A 5,571-nucleotide genomic window follows, 5' to 3' on the forward strand; every position below is an offset into this window, starting at 1 on the left:
CTTGTCTCGTGTGTCTAGAACCTGTTCAGGTTGAAGCCAGATTGACCCTTCTTCGTCCAATTTAGGTAGACTGGTTTGAACTCGACAATTGTTCCCAATCACTTTCTTGAGGCACGATACATGGAAAACTGGGTGGATTTTTGCTGTAGGTGGCAAAGCCAACTTGTAAGCCACTTCTCCAATGCGCTGAAGTACTTGGTATGGTCCGTAGAATTTTGGAGAGAGCTTTTGACAACCCTTGTCTTTGAGTGATGTTTGCTTATATGGTTGCAGCCTCAAAAAGACATGATCCCCTTCTTGAAATTGGCGCTCTGAGCGATGTTGGTCAGCCTGTTGCTTCATACGGTTCTGAGCTTGATGAAGATTCTCGCGCAGATGGGCAAGCATGGTTACACGGTGTTGTAGGAGTTGATCCACGGCTTGTACTTTGGAGCACCCCGTGAGATAAGAAGTAGGGGAAGGTGGAAGTTGTCCATAGACTGCTTCATAGGGAGTCATTTTGGTGGTGGCATGATAGTTGGTGTTATACCACCATTCCGCCAGAGGTAACCACTGTACCCAAAGGTGTTGTTTTTCTGAAGTGAAACACCTAAGGTAGGTTTCTAGACATTTGTTGACGGCTTCGGTTTGACCATTTGTTTGCGGATGATATGAAGTACTGAGTTTGAGTTGAGTGCCTTGTATTCTGAAGAGCTCCTGCCAAAAATTACTGGTGAAGATTGGGTCGCGGTCGGACACAATAGAAGTGGGCATGCCATGCAATTTGAAGATCTGATCCATGAAAGTTTGAGCAACCAAAGTGGGTGTGAATGGTTGGGGTAGGGCGCAGAAATGAGCATACTTCGACAGTCGGTCCACAACCACCATGATGACTGACTTGTTCCCAGACATTGGAAGACCTGTAATGAAATCCATAGAGACCTCCGTCCAAATTGACGCCGGAATGGGCAATGGTTGTAATGTGCCTGGTGTGTTGACGGTTTCCCCTTTGTGGCGTTGACAGACATCACATTCTGCTACGAAAGTAAGGATGTCCTGTTTCATGCCGGCCCAAAAAAATGATCTTCTGGTGCGAGCATATGTCTTCTGAAAGCCCGAATGTCCTGCAATGGGAGATGAGCGCAATTCTGCCAAAATGCGACTTTTGAGGGTGGATGTTGGTGATATTACGACTCTGTCCTTGTAGCGAAGAATATCATTCTGCCACGAGTAGCCCTTGCTGGAATTAGGATCTGCCTACAATTGAGAAATGAGTTGGGAGAGCTCGAGATGTGAAAACCATTCCCTGCGAGCCTCTTCAATCCAGTCTAGAATGGGGAGGGAAATTGCGAGCAGAGTACTTTCCTCCTCAAATTGGCGCGACAATGGATCTGCTACCCTGTTGTCTTTCCCTTTCTTGTAAATGATCTCATAATCATATCCCAGCATTTTGGCTAACCATTTATTTTGTTGTGGGGAAGATAGGCGTTGCTCCAAAAAATATTTAAGACTGTGATGATCTGTGCGGATTTGGAAACGTCGCCCCAACAAGTAAGGTCGCCAGGTCTCGACTGCATGTAAGATGGCCATCATTTCCTTCTCGTAGGTAGATTGGCCCAAATTCCTCCCACTTAGTTGTTGGCTGGTGAAGGCCAATGGTCGCCCTTCCTGCATTAAGACCACTCCAATACTTGTTCCCGAAGCATCAGATTCAATGACAAATGATTTGGTGAAGTCCGGTAGTGCTAAGACCGGAGTGGAACACATGGCGGTTTTGAGAGCGGTAAATGCCTATTGTGCTTCTTCGTTCCAGAAGAAGGAATTTTTCTTCAGGAATTTTTCTTTAGGGGCTTCGCTATGCGGCCATAGTTGCGGACAAATTTACGATAATAGCCTGTGAGACCCAAAAATCCTCTCAAGCTTTTCAAGGTCTTAGGTTGAGGCCATTCTTGCATTGCCTGGATCTTTTTTGGGTCCACCTTGACACCTTCATGCCCCACAATGTGGCCCAAATACTCAACTTCTTCCATGCCAAACGAACACTTAGACATCTTGACAAATAATTTATGCGTGCGGAGTAGTTGCAAGAGTAGATCTACATGCTGAAGATGTGCCGCCCAAGTGCCACTATAGATGAGGATGTCATCGAAGAAGACAAGGACAAATTTTCTGAGATATGGTTTGAGGAGGTGATTCATAAGGCTCTGAAAAGTAGAGGGGGCATTACAGAGACCAAATGGCATGACCAGGAACTCATAATGGCCTTCATGAGTTCTGAAAGGGGTCTTGGGAATGTTGACTTCCTTCATGCGAATTTGGTGGTAGCCTGAGTGAAGATCCAACTTAGTGAAGAATTGAGCCCCATTGAGTTCGTCCAGCAAATCGTCAACCACTGGGATGGGAAATTTATCTTTGATTGTTAACTTATTAAGGGCCCTGAAGTCTGGACACATCCGCCACTCCCCATCTTTCTTGAGGACCATGACCACTTGAGATGAATAAGGACTAATGCTGGGACGAATGACACCTGCTTCCAACAATTCCTTGATGATTTTTTCTATTTCATTCTTTTGGGTGAACGGATATCTGTATGGCCGCACATTTGGGGGTTGGGCCCCTGGAACCAATGTGATGCTATGATCATGTTCCCCTCGCGAGGGTGGAAGTTCATGAGGTTTGTCAAAGACCGTCCGATGTTTATTTAAAATCTGTTGCATCTCAGGATGAATTGGCGGAGACATGGTGTCTACTACCTGGATGTCATTAAATTGAGCTACCACTCCATGATGGCCCTTTTTTAGCAATTTTTCCATCCTATGCGAGCTTATGATAGAGGGGGCTCCCGCCTGTAGTCCACGGAGGGTATGTGTGGAGTTGTTCTGCGTAAAACTCATATATAACTCCTGGAAATCCATTGTGATTGGCCCAAGAGTGCGGAGCCATTCCGCGCCGAGGACAATGTCGCAACCCCCCATGTGTATTGCAAACATGTGGGTTTTCAATTGATAATCCCCCATTTGAATTTTGACATTTTCACAGCGACCTTCACATTTCATTGTGCCCCCATCTGCAATCTGGACTTGGAAGTTAGAAACTGCCCGGACAAAACAATGTGATGCTTCAGCGATCTTTTGGTGGATGAAATTATGGGTACTTCCACTATCAATCAAGGCTACTACTGGGCGATGTTTAAGAAAACCCCTGATTTTGAGAGTTTGAGGGGAAGAAATTCCTGCCAATGCATTTAGCGAAATAATTGGTTCATCAGATACCATCTCCTGTTGGTTATCTTCTTCGATCGCCTCCGGTTCCTCAAGTGGTGGATCTTCCTCGGTGGAGCTGTAGTCAGTGGCATCTATTTGAAAAAACTTGTGCTCTTTGCATTTATGACCCGGGGAATATTTTTCATCACAGTAGTAACATAGTCCTTGCTTCCTTCTTTCGGCCATTTCCGCAGGTGACACCTTTTGAATCTTAAGTGTCTGAGTCATATTGCGAGCCTGTGAGGGACGACCTTTAGCGAGGAAGTTGGGGCGGCTGGATTGGGCTGTTAATGCACATTCCACCTTACGGGCTACCTGGCAAGCCTTTGTCCATGTGGGAGGGTGGTGGAGTAGAACCTGAGCTTTGATGGCTTCTTTAAGACCACTGATAAAGCATTCCATGTAGAACTCATCTGTGAGACCCTTAGTGCGGAAGGCTAAAGCTTCAAAAGCAGTAATATATTCCCCCACTGTACTCGTCTGTCGGAGCTTAGTGAGACGCCCCAAAAAAGAGTCTTCCTGTTCAAAGCGACTGCGAAGAGTTTTGGCAAATTGGGCCCAATTCTGAAAATGTCCATTGCAACGCTGATGCCATTCCTTCCATTGCCATTGTTCATTGTCCAAGTACATGGTGCCCACCATAAGCTTAGTCCCCTCATCTGTGATATGATTCAATTGGAAATACTGCTCCATTTGTGCTAGCCATGCGGACGTGTGAGAACCGTCAAATTTTTGCATATCCAACTTGGGAGGTCGCTGACTGGGTGGTGGACGGGAGTGCCAAACGTGAGGAGAGTGGCTAGACTCACCCTCATGGTATTCATGGCCATTATACGCCTCCTCGTGGGCTGGCTCCTTGCCCTTTGGGAGTGCCTCCTGTATCTGGTTACTCATTCCTTTAAGCTCAAGTTCTATGTGGTTACTCATTCCTTGAAGCTCAAGTTCGATCTTGTTCATCGCAGTTTGGAGGGAGTGCATATGGTTTTCAATTTTGACGATCCTTTCATTGGCCATCGCTTGAGCGCGAGTTTCTACCATACACCAACCTGATGAAAAATTGGGACCGCCTAAAAATTTTTACTAAGAAATTGAATGGTACCACCTTGCTCAACTCGTCGTCCTGATACTGATGGGCTAGGTCACCAATAAGCGCCCCGGAAGATCTCAAACTCTTTTTTTTTTTTTTGAACTCCTTCTTGATCAATACTGCAGTCGCCAAATCCTCAAAATGTCAATGCCGCCAAAAGTCCTGCGAAAATTATATCCAGGTACAGGAACCCTTCACAACTACTCCGATCTGGTGGATCTGAGAGATCTGAATGGTGGAACAACTGCTGCTGCTGATCTGGAATATCCGATCTGGTGGATCTGAGAGATCTGAATGGTGGAACAACTGCTGCTGCTAATCTGGAATAGATGATGTGTGATCCCCTGATAGAAAGGGAACTATGGTCTTGGGGAGTGTCAGGTGCTACAGATCGCAATATACATAAGGGTCTGACAGTAGTACTCGGCCCAATGTTTCAGGGCTCTAACTAAGGAGGATCGACCGTACCCTTAGCCATACAACCCGACTACCCTATCGTACAGGCGAGTAATCTCTCTGAGTGCTGTTCTTGGTGTACTGTAGCCACAAGACGGCCGAAGGTTTATCTATGGCAAGGTTTCAAGGGAGCTAGGGGGCTTCCTATATACCTAGAGGGTACGTGGAAGACAGTACGTGCGCGGTTCTGTCTAATGCGCTACTACTCGAAGGGGTACCCACAGGGGTTACAAGGGAGTCCAACAGACGTGACCACCTCTTGTATTTCCTACGTGCATGCCTCCCCAAATCCGCAGGTTTATGCGCTTAACGACAGATCACGTGGTTTAAAGACGCCAGAACACGTCTCTAGCCAAAAAAAAATTTGCTAAAATTTGGAGATCCCACTGAGCCCTGGAAAGTGCTCTGATACCACTTGTTATGCTCTTAACCTGCAAAGCAATACCCAAACATAGAATTTGCGAAGAAAAGATACCGAGAACACAGAATATGCGAAGAAAATATACCCAGAACACAGAATAGCAATGATTTTATTATTCAGAGAGAAATGTTCACATGCCTCTTCGAGGGGGCAACCTCCAATAGAGCAGAGCTCGATTACAAAACAAGACACGATGCTCCTCACAGGGAGTCTCTATCCTTTATATATGACTCATACATGCAATACCACTGGCCAATATCGTGGGTTTTATTAATACCATCTATCTAATACTACCGCCCATTTACCATCTATCTAATACTACCGCCCATTTGCAACTAACTATGGTCCCGTCATTAATTGCGGGT

Source organism: Pinus tabuliformis, chromosome 2_2, assembly GCF_031772625.1.
Source record: "Pinus tabuliformis cultivar Carrire ecotype Pingquan chromosome 2_2, CPIR1, whole genome shotgun sequence".
Classification (NCBI taxonomy): domain Eukaryota; kingdom Viridiplantae; phylum Streptophyta; class Pinopsida; order Pinales; family Pinaceae; genus Pinus; species Pinus tabuliformis.